Raw genomic sequence first — 15,992 nt, 5'->3', positions numbered from 1 at the left:
CCCCCACTGAGGCCCAGTCCCCAGATAGAAGGAAGCCCTAAGCCTTCCCCAGCTTCCATCCAACTACCTACCTGCCGTCCCCCAGGCCGCCAGCCCTTGGAAGAGAAGATCGATGCTGCAGCTGCAGGCAGAGTGTTGTTGGCCATTGATTGTTGAGATTTCTCAGAGGGCTTGGGAGCAAACAAACCTGCTACGTCTCCAACAACAATCCCAGGCTCTGGCTGCAGAGCCTGCAGCCTTGCTGGCAGGGTGTCTGGCAGGGAGAGAAGGGGTGAGGTGGGAGGTCCTGGCTGAGCCCAGCAGGAACAAGGGGCTTTGCCAGGAGATGAGCAGAGACTGAGAAAGCCTGGGAGGAGGGGAGGAGACTCGGTGAGGATGCTCGCTAAAGCCTAGGCACTGTACGGATGTGCAGTAACCAGTCCTGCCTCTACACAATGCCATTCTGTCCATCTCTTTTCATTCTCCTGCCTCCCCTTTCCTGACTACCCAGCAAATATGACCCATCAAAACTCAGCTGTTCACTTACCCACCCATCCATTGTCCATTCAACAATCCCTCTATTCAGCACCTATCGAAAACCGGACTGTATAACACAAGCCCTGACCTTAAGAAACTTAGTTTAGAGATAAGTTAGAGCCTTAATAATTAGGATCAGCTCTAGCTACTTCTACCTAGACTAGAGATTTGTGGGGTTTTGTTCTTGTTTTGGTTTTTTGTTTCTGTTGGTGGTGGTGGTTGTTTTTGTTTTGCTTTGTTTGAGGTTTATTTTTTCCCCTCTTCTCCAATAGTAATTGAATGGGCTAGGTACAACAAATGGCACCTACAGGATCCAGGTACCCTGAACTTCAGGGACAGATGACTCCTGATCAGGAATACTTCTGTACCTCAGTTTCTCACCTGTAGCAGGAAATCGCCATTAGGCCAATATGAAGGCCTAAAAAGTCTCTGAGGTCTTCAAGTCAGACCATGCTGAAACCTTCCCATCTCTGCTGGGTCTGGATATCCCTGTAACTTTCAACATGCAAATATGGTACAGGGCTCCTCCTGCTTGTCACCAAACCAAAAACATTGCATAATCCAAGTTGAAGGTATCTACCTGCAAAGTGCTTTTCGAAGGGCTTAACCAGAATTGCCTGCCATACCTTGGTAGTAACCTCATCATGTCCCTCAGAGGCCCCTTCCCCCCTTTCACCCCTCCCCAAAGGCTCTTCTCTTTACAATCAAGCCCCTCCCTCCCATCAGGCAGAATTTAGGGAAGCTCAGTAGGAAAGCCCCAAACCATCGAGCATTTCTGTATCTTCTCTAATACAGGCTGTTTTCCTCCTGCTCTCTCCATCCTCAGCCCAGATTCAGCTACACTGCTCCCCTCTCAGCCTCTTCCTGCCCCCTCCTCCCTCCCAGCTCTGCGGCCTGAGATCACCAGCTTCTTTGTCCCCCAAGCAGCCACCTGCTGAGTGTCTGTCTGGCCTGGGTCCCACAAGCCAGCAGGTGCCTACGGAGTCTCTGGAGCCTAGGGAGAGAGGAATCAAGCAGTGTGGGAAGCGACACTACATGTCAGGAAAAATTCCAACAGCACAGAGCTAATCTGACAGCCAAGGCCCACCGCCCCAACCCCTACCCCCACCCCCACCCCGGTTTAAACCCTGTGTTGGCTCTTGGTGTCTATGTGACCTTGGATAAATCATGTCACCTCCCTATGCCAGTGGGAATTCATGGCACCAGATTCTATCCCACCTCTTTTGTAGACAGCATAGAAACTCATAGGAAATCAGCAAGGGTAAAGACTAGGAAAAGACTCGAAGTTCTATGTGAGGAGAGGGTCCTCCAATAGCTGGAGAGATGCAGGGCAACAAGAGGAGGCACTCACTGGAAAGCCTGGACCCAATGACCTAAGAAGCCAGGCCAGGACTGAGCTCTCAAGTCAGGGGTGAACATCAGTTCAAGGTCTGTATCATGAGACCAAGTGGCAGAGAGACAGCCTGGGTTCATGGACCTTTTAAGGGTCTTCACCTGGCACACTGCTCTGCCGACAGAGTCGTACAAATTATTTATATCCAGACAGGAGACATGCTGGTGATTTGAAACATCTGGTCCAACAGCTGGTGGTCTCCCTCCCATCAAGGTACCCTATTTTGTGGATGGCTAAAGAAACTGGAGGAAAGTTACATTTTGAGGCTCAAAGTACCCCTGATGTCTCCAGCCAAAAGTGTGAAGGGGGTCTCCAGTAAGACATGAAAAAGTAATGCGTGGACACATTTACCTGATTGCCTTTTCCTTCCTCCTGCACGGCCCACCCAGATCCTGTCTTGTAGCAGAGCCCTATTCTAAACTCTTATTCTAGTCTTCTTTTTGTTGTTGTTGTTGTTGTTGTTTTGTTTGTTTGTTTTGTTTTGTTTTGTTTTTCGAGACAGGGTTTCTCTGTGTAGTCCTGGCTATCCTGGAACTCACTCTGTAGACCAGGCTGGCCTCGAACTCAGAAATCCGCCTGCCTCTGCCTCCCAAGTGCTGGGATTAAAGGCATGCGGCACCACTGCCCCGCATATTCTATTCTAGTCTTCTATCTCTCCATCCTGCTGTGCCTGTTCCTCAGGTCTGGGTGGTGTAGTGCCCATGAAGTCTCTGACTGCTGACTGATGTCTGAAGTCTTAGCCCTGCTGGACCTCATACTGACTCTGGCACTCCCTTGGCCTTTCCTGTCCTGGGCTTCAAGCAACAGAAATGGGAAAAGACAGGGGAAGAAAGTTTAGCTCTCTCAATTCAAGGTGTCCCTCCATCCAGCTCAGCAGAGACCTTGGAAGTCAAAGCAAAGATGAGGTTAGGAGGTGGGTGTGAGAAGTGGGGGGTTGAGTCTGCATAGCAACCTTAAGATTCTGGGATGGGGGGCCGGCAGTGGTGGCGCACACCTTTAATCCCAGCACTTGGGAGGCAGAGGCAGACAGATTTCTGAGTTCGAGGCCAGTCTGGTCTACCAAGTGAGTTCCAGGACAGCCCAGCCAAGGCTATACAGAGAAACCCTGTCTTGGGAAAAAAAAAAAGATTCTGGGGGGGGGGGGGGGGGGGAAGCAGCATAGTCATGCAGGCAGCTTTGGCTGTGAGTGCCTGCCTGGCTTGTCCATCCATCCCTGGGTGTCAGTGCCCTCTGTGCATCCTGGGGCAGTGACCTATAGAATAAATACATCAAGCCTCAGCTCAGGCTGCTGTCCACACTCCCATCAGCCTGCCCCATCCTTTTTCTTCCCAATCCTGGGCTCCACTGACCCCTCAAGGAAGACCAGAGACGTGGCTCCGTGACTCTTCTCTCCTCTGCTGAAGATTTCTGTGGCAGTGGAGGAACAGGGCAAACCTGGAGAGTCTCACAGTCTGAGATGCTCAGTCGCACAAAAACATAGTGGCAAAGATAACCTGGGCTAGTGTATAGGTGGCACTTGGCAAGTAAACTTCCCTACCTGCTGAAGGAAGGCCCTGGGTTACTTCTGCTTCCACTCCCTCACCTCACCAAGTCCCCAACAGAGCTTAACTCTCCCTAGGTCATTTGGAAGTAAGGCAGAGCTGCTGGCATCCCCCACAGGAGCTGGGAGGGCTGGGGGATGCTGAAGGGTCAAAAAGGCAGAGAGAAGGGAGGCATGCCAGTGAAGCTACCCACCCAGGGGCCTCTAATATCATTCTTGCACTTCCTAGAGGGGTTTCAGACCCATGCTGAGGCTCAATGCTACCCAAAGGCCACTAGCAAGTCATTATCTCCTGACCCAGAAGGAAGAAGCACTCACCCCCATTGCTACTTCCATTGGCCCTGGGAACTAGTCTCAGCTGGGAGAGCACAGAGCAAAGCAGTTTCAGGAGCTGAACCAATGGACCAAAAAGAGAGGCAGCTCCAGCTCCCTTAGAGAGAGGCCTACTTCTAGATACAGCCTGTCTGCTCTCAGGGGCCTTTTGTTTCTGCATCTGTCCTCTGCCTTTCCCTCAGACTCCTAGGCCTGCCTCCCAGCTACACTGTCTCCCACAGGTCAGCTCTCTGACCAAGCTTTCTCACCTGTAGGGTAGGAGTCATCAGATAGTGCAAGCAAACAGTGAGTGACCCAGACGTGGGTCACAGAAGGTGCTCAGGAGGGCTCTCAGGGTCCTCCAGCCCCACATGAGCCCCCCACATGCACACACAGAAAACAGGCATACGCACACATATACGTTCTCACACCCAGCGCTCAGCAAATATGGACCAAGAGTTAGATATAAGGAAATGGGCTCTGGAGCATAGTGGAGAGTGACAAAAAAAAAAAAAAAAAAAAGTATAATTCCCCACTGTGCCCACCAGGAGGCTCTATCAACTCCCAGAGCTGGGCACCAGTAATAGAGAAGTTGTAACTGCCCCCTCCCACCTAAAGACTTCTTAAGAAACCAAGAGGCAAGTGCTAAGAAATAACAGACAGGCCCAGAGAGGGTAGGTCAAGCTCAAAGCCACACACCCCAGCAGTGTGGTAGAGGCAGAGCTACCCTGGAGCCAGGGCTCTGATAAGGTCTCCAAAGCTAAGAGCAGAGACTCCAGTGACCTCCGGAGAAAGAAGTAGCTAGAACCCAACTCAACGTTGAGAACCAGGGTATCCCGGGGTTCCAAGCACAGGACCTTCTTCAACTGCAGTTCCTGAAAGGTATTTCCCCAATGCAGCAAACAGAAGCATCAGAGAGCAAAAGTGGCTGGGTTAGGGAGGTGACTTTGGTTCTTATGCACAAGGTAAGTCCCTTCATTAGCACCATGGACTCTTGGACATCAGAGTCAAATTCCCAGAGGTGAACAAAAGTGCTGGGAATGGCCTCAGGAGTTGGCCTTTGAACACTGGGGTGAGGGCTGGGGCAGCAGCCCAGAGATGCTGGTCTGGGACTCAGGAAGGTAGCTGCCCTCCAGCCCTATCGCCTTGTGGCTCTGCTTCGAGGTGCTTGTGGCTGCAAGGGATCATCTGTGGCTGATGTCTAGAGTTGGGGAATGGGCAGAAGATGAAGGGAATGGCTGTTTCTCTCTTGGTCATCCCCTTTTTCCGAGCTTTGCCTCTGGACTGGCTGAGATGGTCCAGCTACTGGCTCTGGGGAGAACACAGTTCCTGCCTCTGCAGATTTCCTGTCCCAGCTGACATTTCTAAGGTTTGACATTCAGAGAAATACGGTCTTTGCTGCTGATGGTTTGGTAATGCTGGCTCAGGAGGGCTGTGACTTACTCACCAGTTCAGGGTCATGCCCTTCCGTTCCTCTGCTCTTACCTCTGCCTTGGGACCCAAAGATAGCTCCTCTGTCTCCCACCTAACATCCTAGGCAGAAAAGGGAGCTTGGGGTAGCAGATGGATGGAGAGGCTGATGGATAGAAACCCCAGGTTGAGTAAAGGAACCCCAGCCTCAGTTCCTACCTAGACCCTGTCTTGTTAGCTGCAGCCCAGTCAAACTGAAGGATAGATTAGACTGGCAAGGGTAACAGGAAGGGGGATCCTCCCGCTGCTGCCATCGTGTCCCAGGAGGAGGAGCCAATTCAACAGCCCCTACCTCTCAGGGCCCCAGCCCCAGGAATCACTCCTGAGCAGGCAGGGCTCTGGCCTCTAGGTCCCCGGGCCAGCAGGCAGACAGGAGGGGGAACACAAGGCCGCAGGGGAAGGTGTAGAACGCAGCAGGTGACGCTGTAGCAGAGGCCTCATTAATCACCTCTCCAGCCCCCAGCTCTGCAGTGGCAAGACCATATTAGATTTTAAATTGGAAAGCCGAGAATGTGGCAGTTAGCAGGGAGCTCCTTCCACCCTGGGCCCCTGATCACAGCCTCACAGGAGGGGAGGGACAGTGGAGTAAAAAGGCCCAGCCTGGCTGCAGCCCAGAGCAGCGTCCCCTCCATCTCCCTACCTCCTCGGAGCCTGGGGGCTGTAAGACAGCTCTGGGAAAGGTCAGACTAGGATCCAAGGAGGGGACTGTTAAAATAAAGGGCCACAGCAGTGTTTGTGGGAACAGTATCCCCTTCTGCTGTGTCATCGGGTCATACATACACACACCACACATTCACACACAGAGCACACAGCGCGCACACACACATACATACATACATACATACACACACAACACATACTCACATATTCTCTCTCTCTCTCTCTCTCTCTCTCTCTCTCTCTCTCTCTCTCTCACACACACACACACACACACAAACATACACAACACACACATGCCACCAGATGGGCATATGTCTATTTCTCATGTACATGTGCCAACAACAAAGCAGCCACCAGGGCAGTAGCAACGTTGATTCCAGGCTATAAAACAGGCTGGTCCTTGATGGCCATTTTCCCTTCAGGAGAAGTAGAATGGTCCATCCACATTGCCCCTCAATCACAAACTCTTCACATGGAAAATGTAGAATACCGATTCCAAGCACAAAGAGCATCCGGCAGTTCTGAAGGGAGATGGTTCTTGTGGAGGCTTGTGACTAACTCGCAGGGACGCTTGGTAACAGTGAGTGGCCCTAGCCCTGCAGCTGGGCAACTGCTCCAGGACTTCCCTGAGGTACTCTGCCCTCTGTTGTTGCTTGGTCAATGGGGAAGGAAGGGAAAGCAGACTAGATGTTTCTACAAGACACATACCTGCCTGGGCCCAGCTTGGTTGATCACGGGAGTCTAAATGTTCCTCCCATAAAGTCAAAATCCTCTTAAACTGCCTCTGCTCCAGCCCTCACAATTGCCCACTGAGCACCTAACAACCTGGGGCTGGAGAGATGGCTCAGTGTTCAAGTGCACTGGCTGCTCTTACAGGGGACTCAGGTTCAGATCCCAGCACCCACATGGTGGCTGACAACCATCTGTCACTCTAGTCTGATGCTTTCCTCCTGACAACGAGAACACAAGGCAGGCAGATGGTGTGCATACATGCATGCAGACAAAATACTCATATGTCATTTAAAATAAATCTTTAAAAAGGGGGTAGGGGGGACACCCAACAACCTACAGAATACTTGACCACAGCTGGGAAGCAAACATCGTTAGAGAAATAAGGGGTGGTAGGTCCAGCCCTCCTGTAACCTTTGTGAAAGCCTTAAAGAAGTCTTCAGGTTGGGGTGGGGGGACAGTGGTGGTGCATGCCTTTAATCCCAGCACTTGGGAGGCAGAGGCAGGCGGATTTCTGAGTTTGAGGCCAGCCTGGTCTACAGAGTGAGTTCCAGAACAGCCAGGGCTACACAGAGAAACCCTGTCTCAAAAAAAGAAAAAAAGTCTTTAGACTCTTTGTTACCTTCATTCTTCAGCCTGTCCAATATTAACTTTCCCAGGCCCCTCGCCTTAGGCTCTTCCCTCCAGAGGCAGTGAATATTGTTGGGGAGGGAGGCCAGGCTACCCATCTTACATTTTTTTCATTGTACATAGTAGTCACTAACATGAAATTAAGTTAATACTACCTCATCCTTACTAGCTCCGTTTAGAATGTTCCACAGCCTCACGTGACTATGGCTACCTTGTTTTCTTTTTTTCCCTTCCCTTCTCCTTTTTGCTCTGGCCCTGCTCCCTCTGGCCCAAAGTACACTGTAGCTGTCTTCAGACACCCATGTGAGGGTATCAGATCTCATTACGAAATGGTTGTGAGCCACCATGTGATTGCTGGGACTTGAACTCATGACCTCCCAAAGAGCAGTCGGTGTGCTCTTAACCGCTGAGCCATCTCACCAACCCTGGTTACCTTGTTTTCAACCATTTGCAATGATAGGGCTCAAAGCCAGCCCCTGTGCATGCTAGGCAAGCATTTTACTTCTAGGCTACACACCCGCTTGATTATCATACTGAACACAGACATAAAACATTCCACTGGGACTGGAGAGATGGCTCAGTACTTGCTGCTCTTACAGAGGACTCAAGATAGGTTTCTGTTATCCACATGGCAGCTAACAATTGCCTACTATTCCAGGTCTAGCGGGGAATCTGATGCCCTCTTCTGACCTCTATGAGCCTTACACTCATGGGGTGCACATATGTACACATAGGCAAACACAGATATACACAAAATTAAATAAATATTTAATTAATAAATTAAATATCTAATTTAATTGAATTAATAAATATTTTAAAACTCTTTAAAACATTGTTATTGGGGAAAAAATTATTGCAAAAAGTACTGCTTGAGAGCCAGACAACCAAAGCCAAGCTGATAAACCTGGGAACTGGGTTTCCCTGCGCCTGTTCCACCAACTGTCCAATGGGGTGATAAAGTTCCTGTGTGATAGAACACTGTGATGTTCAGTGAGCTGACACTGGTATAATACTTGGGATGTCCTTGGGCATGTGGTAAACGCTAGATGCACAGTACCATGGGATATTTCCACACACTGAGCCCTTCATGGCTCACTGTGTTCTGGTCTGTGAGAGCAGACAGCACCCACATACCCGTCTCCATTTTATTGATGGAATGTGCAGGCTTGGTTTGGAGAAGTAGCTTGGACAGCAGCACCAGGCCTCATCCCCAAAGGCAAGACCACGATGAGGTGGCCTGACTTGACTCCTACTTTGTGCCTCAACTTTCCTCGCTGCTCCCTCCACCTGGCAATAAGACTCCAACCTGGAGATATCAAAGGATGTCTGTAGGGGCTCCTGGTTACCCAGGAGGCAATGCGTCCTCTGTCCCCAGAGGTATGGCTCTGGATAGCAGACACCAGAGGGCTCCCTCTTTGGAGCAGGTGAAACAGGTATCTTCCTCTAAACCCGGCCCTACCCCTGGTTTACTGTGGGGACCTGAACTGTTTCCTCCTGGACAAACAGAGGAGCTGTGAGGCGCTCACAGAGGTGACATGAACTGGAGGGCTGGTGACCAGCCATTCTAGAAGAACAACTTCTAGAATGGTCTCCAGCCATTCTAGAAGTTGTTGTCCCCTGCTCAGTGTTGGTGTCGGTGTCGGTGTTGTTGGTGGTGGTGGTGGTGTTGGTTTGGTTTGGTTTGATTTGGTTTGGTTTGGTTAGATTTTTCAAGACAGGGTTTCTTTGTGTAGCCCTGGCTATCCTAGAACTGGCTCTGTAGACCAGGCTGACCTCCAACTCACATAGATCCACCTGCTTCTGTTTCCCAAGTGCTGGGATTAAAGCATGTCTGGCTCCTGCTCACATTCAAAATCTGGATTTTATTGGACTAACAGAGGCTGAGCAGGAAAGAGGATGGTGACAGCCTGTGATGGGAAGATTAGTCACAGGGATGAGGGACCTGCTAGCTTCTGCAGATACTCCCCATAGTCACAGGGATGAGGGACCTGCTAGCTTCTGCAGATTCCCCATCATTGCCCAGCTTTTCCCTGCTGGACCCACCCCTGCCCACCTATGCTGTCTGAGAGCCAGGCTTTGGGGAGCAAGGTGAATCCTGATTGTGTAGACAAGCAGACCTGTGCCTAGGAACTACCCTTTACCAAGCCTAGCACCAGGGACCAACATTTACAGGCAGAGCTGTGTGGGGAGAGAGAAGCCTAATGCTGTAATCCTTGCCACAGTGTAAACTATCCATCTGCTCAGGACACATCAAGAAGTATCCCAGGAGGTCAGCAGACACACAGGCAGGAATGGCCATCCGGAGAGGAGACAGGAATTGGACCCGGAAGTATAAGAAGATATCTACACAAAATGTAGATAGAAACAGCACAGCAGGAGGGCGAATTATATGAACAAATGGGGTATTAGGGAAGGTACCTGTCCTGACAAGGAAAATCTCATTTTCTGTGCCTACTCAAAATGCTGCCCCTCCAGAATGCCACCAAGCATCCCCTATCACCACAAGCTGCAGGATTTCCCACAGAGATGCCCTAGTATAACAGCATCCAGACTGGTAGGGAGATAGGAGGCCCAGCAAGAGCAGCAAACTGAGCTAAGCTGTGGGTTCGAATCCCAGGTCTCTGTGTGATCATAAATGAATTACTTAACCACTCTGGACCCCCAAAGTATCTGTCTCTTGGGATAATGACACAAACTTCCCTGGATTGATGAGGTCTGAGAGTACAGTTTGCATATAGCAAGCAGGAAGGCAGTGGATAGCAGCTGTTACCAATCCCAGCTGTTGGTCCTAGACCAGAACAGGAAGTGTGTGTCCATTCTGGTTCTTGTATAGCTTATAGATTAACCTTGGAAAACCACATCCCATCTCTTGGCCTCAGTTTCCTCATCTATAGTTATATTGTCTTTCCTGTCTGTACAAGCAAACACACAGTATTGAACCTACTGAAAGGCTGGATACTATAGGGGGTGAGTCTGGAATCAAAAGCTTCTAGACTTAGACTTCAGGGCTCTGTGGCCCTGCCAACTTCTAAGAGATATAGCTGAACCAGTGCTCTGTCGGTGTGGTGATCAGACTCAGGCCCAGGGGAACCCACACTCTCTAACACACAGGGCCCCTTTGCTCCCTCAGACTCTGGGATAATAGGGGTCTGCAGAGCCAGGCCCTCACTAATCCCCTATTAAAACTTGAAAGGGGCCAGGAAACCTCCAGAATAAACTCATTAATTTTTATGGGATAATAAATGGATCCCATTAAATTCTCATTCTTCCAATGCTGGGCCAGCTTAACCTTTAGAACCTAGAGTAGTGGACTCCCTGTCCACTACCTCCCCCAGGCTCTCCTGGACCCCCATGTTGTCATGCTCTCTCCTCTAAGGTGAGAATGGGCTCTACCCTATGGTGGGAGAGTCCATCTGAGCTTGTCCCAGAACCAGAGGGTCTCTCCCCATACTGGACATAAGCATCATGGCTGGGGCCTGCCTATACTGGGCTTTGAAGTGACAGCCCGATCTCTGTAGAAGATGGGGTTGGGGCTGGCAGGGGGAAGCTGTTGTCAGGAGGGTCCTCCTCCCAGAACTCAACGTCTTCCCTTCACAACTAGGGAGACAATTCGCATGATAGTAACGCGGTTTTGGAATTAGAACCCAAGGCCTTGTGGTCCAGAAAGATGGAAAGATGTGATGGTGCTGAGAGGAAGTGCTGAGGCCGCCCTATTGTCTGGGACAGCAGATCCTCTAGGAACGCCTCCAGCTTCACTGCCCACCAGCTTTCTGGTTCTAAGCCTCAGTTTACCTATCTGTAAGACCATAAGACTTAGCTAGCAGGAGGTGGAAAGGGCTCCACCCTGAACCAGACCTGCCAAGTGTGGGACCCCTCTGGACTTTACGGGGGCGGGGCGGCTGTGAAAACAAAGCGGGGGAACTATCGGGCTGGGGCTCAGGGGTGGGACTTCTATTCCTAAGAGGGGCCAGGAGGCGGAGCGGGAGAGAATCCACCGGGGAGGCATCCTGAATGGCTCATTAGTGCCGATGAAAGCCTTTTTTCATTTCGTCTAAATACTTTAAACAGGGCTCCCTCCGATGTCTATTTGCATAGCTTAAGAGCTAATGCGGGGGGAGGGCCGATGCTGCAGTGCCCAAGGCTAGGGGTTGCAGGGAAACTCTTTGCTATAGGGGCCTGAGAAGAGTGTTTACCAGACCCAGAAGGTTAGGCTAGCAGCCCCAGGCCCTTGGAGCTCTGCGGGGAGGGGCGGGAATTCGTCCCTGTGTACCGGCACCAGGTAGATTGACTAAGTGTGGATCATAGAGGTGAATGGTTCTGGTTGTACCCACAGCTTTGTCCCCTGGGACGAACAAATCTTAGAGGTGACGACCTTCTTTGTGGGTGATGCAGAACTATGCTTTCTTTGTGGACGGCATACCTCATGGCCACACACATTGCCATCCAACAGGGTCTGAGGTTTTCCAGAGGGGAGAGACCTCACTTTTAGCTAAATCCTTTCTATCCTAGTGGACTGCCCCCCATTACCCCCTCTCTCTGCCCTGAGGACATTGGTATCTAGAACACTCAGAGGAGACCGCTCTTCCTTTTTTTCCTTTTTCTCCTTTTTCCACCTCTTTTTCCTCCTTTTTCTTCTCCTTTTCCTCTTCCTCCTCCTTCACCTCCTTCTTTTGTTTTATTTTTTTAAGACAAAGTTTTCTTGTCCTGGAACTGTCCTGGAACTATCTCTGCAGACCAGGCTGACCCCTAATTCACAGAGAACCTTCTGCCTCTGTTTCCTAACCTGACCTGAGTGCTGGGATTAAAGGTGTGAGGAACCACCACCTAGTCTGTCTCTCTCTCTCTCTCTCTCTCTCTCTCTCTCTCTCTCTCTCTCTCTCCTGTCCTAACCACATAGTCCTGACTGTCCTGAAGCCTGTAGACCAGGTTGGACTCACAGGATATCTGCTTGCCTCTGCCTCCCTGGTGCTGGGATTAGAGATGTATAAAAACCTGCTCCCAGACAGAGCTGACACCAGAACAGGTCTGCGTGCCTATACGCTAGTACTACTGAGTAAAGTTGGTTCCCAGGCTCAGATGTGCTTTGGGAATGGAATAGGGGCTCTCTTGATTCCAGCTAAGCCACCTTCCCAAGGGCCAGAATCACTTCCAACCTGCAGAGACCTTGAATGCATGCACTCCTCCCTGTTAGCTTGTGCCTTCTTCAGAGGACTTTTGGGAGCTCCATCGCTCCCTGCCCAGGTCCCCGTGGTCTGGAAGGGCTGGGCACCTTTGCCTGTTGCTCTTTGTTTCCAATCCTTGCACAGCCATTTTGAAAGCTGTAAAGACCAGGACTATTCTCCCAGCCTTCTCAGAGCTGACAAAATTCTGTATGAACTGAAAGTGGAACCAGCATCTGCTGACCTTTTCTTGGCAGCTGAGGATCCAGGGAGTCTAGTGGACCAGAGGCAGAATGTGCGTCATCTCTTCAGTGACAACCACGTCACTGAAATGAGTGAGCATAATCAAGAGTGAGCTAGCGAGTCGCAGATTGACTCTCAGCCTCAGCACTGGGCAAGTCTTTGCCTTGCCCGGCTGTCGGGTTTACATAACACATGAGAAAGATTCCTCTGTCACCAAGTTGCTGTGTCAATTAAATAATGCAAGCTTGCTGGGGTGCTGTCACGTGCCTGCAGTCCTGGTACTTGGTGGTAGAGGCGAGAGGATCCATGAACTAACGACCACCCATAACCATGTGGCAAGTACAAGTCCAGCCTGGGCTACATGAGACCCTGGTCTTGAAACAAAAACAAACAAGTGAAAAAGCAAAGCAAAACAACAACAAACCACCTAGGCCTCGGACAGGTTAAAGCAGGTTGATGATGATGGTGGTGGTGGTGATGGTGATGATGGTGATAGAAAGTCTCAGAGGGAACTGGCTTAGTCTGGTCCCTCAGCACCTCCTTCTGCTGGTCCCTTGAGTCAGCCCTGAACATTAAATATAGCCAGGCAAAGAGAAGCCCTGACCTCTTCATCACAACCCTTGGGACCCCGGTGACATGCTACAGACCCTCAGGCCTCCAATAGTCGATGAGGGTATCTGGAGACGCCTCCTGCAGATGTGGTTTATCTCCCAGAGATTATCTTACCCACGCTGACAGTGGGTGGCTCCCGCAGGGAACAAGTGGCGGCCGATTTGGGAATCAATTTGCTCGCTTGATATGCTATCTCGATCTCATTTAACCAAGTGCTCGGTCCCCCTAGATAACACAATCAGCTCAATCGACAGTGACGGGAGGGGCCCATTAGCTCCACTCCATTGCCCAGCACCCACCTGACTGCTGGCAGGAGAACGGTGCCAGCTATGGTCACTTCCTGAGGCACAGGCTCTCTGTGCATATTCTCTCTCTCTCTCTCTCTCTCTCTCTCTCTCTCTCTCTCTCTCTCTCTCCCCTTCCCTACCAAGAGTCCCACAGGTGCCCACCCTGAGAGCCACAGAACACACTTCTTGATAGGCACCCCTGGAAAATGGACCTGGAACAATAGAGAGTTCCGGGGACTCCAGCCTGAGTGTCACGATAAGAATAGTCACTGGCAAAGACAGAATGACATCTGGAGGGGTGCAAGGAGGAGAGAAAGTAGCCTTGTCCTGGCATGTCACAGGTACTACCTCAACACCCCTCCCCCTTAAGCGCCACATCACTGATTTAGATGAAAGACACCCAGCACTGTCAGACCATCTGCTCTGGGGGATATGAGCCTGGCTGGGTATCTAGTTTGGACACTGTGATATCAGTGCTTGGCACAAATGCCAGGGCACAGATGGGCTACTTTAGTGGGCATCTCAGGATGTAGCAATTGGTCCAGGTTTTCAAGGCTTTGAATTGCTTGGGCCTCATGACCCAGAAGACTGGAGGACTCTCCAACCTAAGCCTGCCTTTCCCACCCCAGTTTTCTCCCTCCTCCCATTTGTCTGACACATCAGAGCTGTGATGGTCTCCTGAACAGAATGTAGCCCATCTGCCGCTTCCTCATGTCTGCCAATCCGTGGGGTGGGTGTGAGCTCGTGGAAAGACAGCCCCTCCAGCAGACCTGTAGTGGAACCGGCCTCCTTGCAAACTCTGCTATCTAGCCCCAGGTAGACTTTCTTTCTAGATCCTCACGGCGGCCATTTTGAGAGCTGTAGAGATGAGGAATATCCCCCCACCCCAGCCTTCTCAGAGTTGACGAGATTCTGTGTGAACTGAATATGGAGCCAGAATCTACTGGCCTTTTCTTGGCAGTTAAGGATCTGGGGAGTCTAGTGGACCACAAGAGGTGGATCTGGGGAGTCTAGTGGACCACAAGAGATGATGTGAGTTATCATCTCTTCAGTGATGTGGTTAAATGAGTGAGCATAATCAATAGCAGAGCAATCCATACCGATGACCAGAGACAGGAAGTAAGTTTCGTTGATTTCATCAGCCTGATTGATTGGCAATGGCTGCCTGGATTACTGTTGAGAAGGATTCTCAAGCCTCATGTGACTTTAGCAAGAAATTATCAAAATTGATCTGGGACATATGCCATGAATGGACAGGTGGCGTCCCATTCCATCCCTGTTTAAGACCCTGTGTAGCATCCTAAGGAAGCTAAAAGAAGAGGGCATGGTCATGCATGGGTGTGTTATCCCAGCACTCAGGAGGTAGAGGATTGTGAGTTTCAGGCCAGTCAGAAGTCTGTGGAGTGAGACTGTGTCTCAGAATAAAAGAAAGGAGGACGTTAACAAGACATGTTAAGTGGGAAAAGGAAATAAGACAGAAGCTCCATTTTACAGATAAGAAAACTAAGGTTTAAAGGATGTAGGCCCTTTGACCAGACCATATAGGCCAGAGGAATGGACCTGAGTAGATCTGAAGCCATATCTGCTTCAGAACTTGGGGCTCCCCAACTGTACTACTCTAGAAAGACCATAAAAGTCAGGAAAGTCAGGTGACATATGCCCTTCAGCCCAGCCGGCACCTGGGAGGCAGAGACAAGCAGATCTCTGTGAGTAAGGGGGCAGCCTAGGCTACATGGCAAAGTCCAGGACAGCCAGGGCTACATAGGAAATCTCTGTTTAAGAAAAAATTCAGGGAAGAAGAGGAGAGAAATCATTTTGGGGGAGGGTAGTGAACTGGGGACTGAGCAAAGAAGCCAAGCATGAGAAAACCTAAAATAAAATTCCAAATATGTAATGTTTCCTGAAACTAATGACCAGCAGTTTCACTGGGAACAGGACATGAATTTGAATGTCTTGTAATTTCAGCTAGAAAAGCCACTGTAGTGAGAGACATTCCTCTTGTTAAATCCTCGGCTCCCCACTTACACAGGGTACTAGACTCTGAACAAGGCACTTCCTTCTTTCTTTCTTTCTTTCTTTCTTTCTTTTTTCCTTTTCTCTTGAGAAAGAGTCTCTATGTAGCCCTGGCTATCCTACTCGTTATGTAGATCAGGTTTGCCCAAAACCCTTTGTCTCCTGCATGCTGGATCCAAAGATGCCTCTACCCTTTCCTTTCCTTTCCTTTCCTTTCCTTTCCTTTCCTTTCCTTTCCTTTCCTTTTTCTTCAGAGACAGGGCCCCATGTATCCCTGACCTCAAACTCACTATGTAGTTGAAGCTGACCTTGAATTTCTGATCTTCCTGCTGGGGTTACAAGTTCTTAGTTTACACAGTGCTGGGAGAGAACCTAGCACTTCATGCTTGGTAGGCAAGCATTCTACAAGCTGAGTTACAGCCCCAGCC

The 15,992-nt window shown here is 50.3% G+C and overlaps 1 protein-coding gene across 2 annotated transcripts in view; it reads left to right on the top strand.

The window, feature by feature from the left end:
- Sez6 (seizure related 6 homolog) overlaps window positions 1–15,992 on the top strand; it is a 47,252-nt gene that overhangs the window by 5,778 nt on the left and 25,482 nt on the right. The window lies entirely within an intron of this gene.

This window comes from Arvicanthis niloticus, chromosome 6, assembly GCF_011762505.2.
Source record: "Arvicanthis niloticus isolate mArvNil1 chromosome 6, mArvNil1.pat.X, whole genome shotgun sequence".
In the NCBI taxonomy this organism is placed as follows: domain Eukaryota; kingdom Metazoa; phylum Chordata; class Mammalia; order Rodentia; family Muridae; genus Arvicanthis; species Arvicanthis niloticus.
The sequence above is the reverse complement of the archived record's forward strand: the minus strand, read 5'-3'. Positions and strand labels throughout refer to the sequence as shown.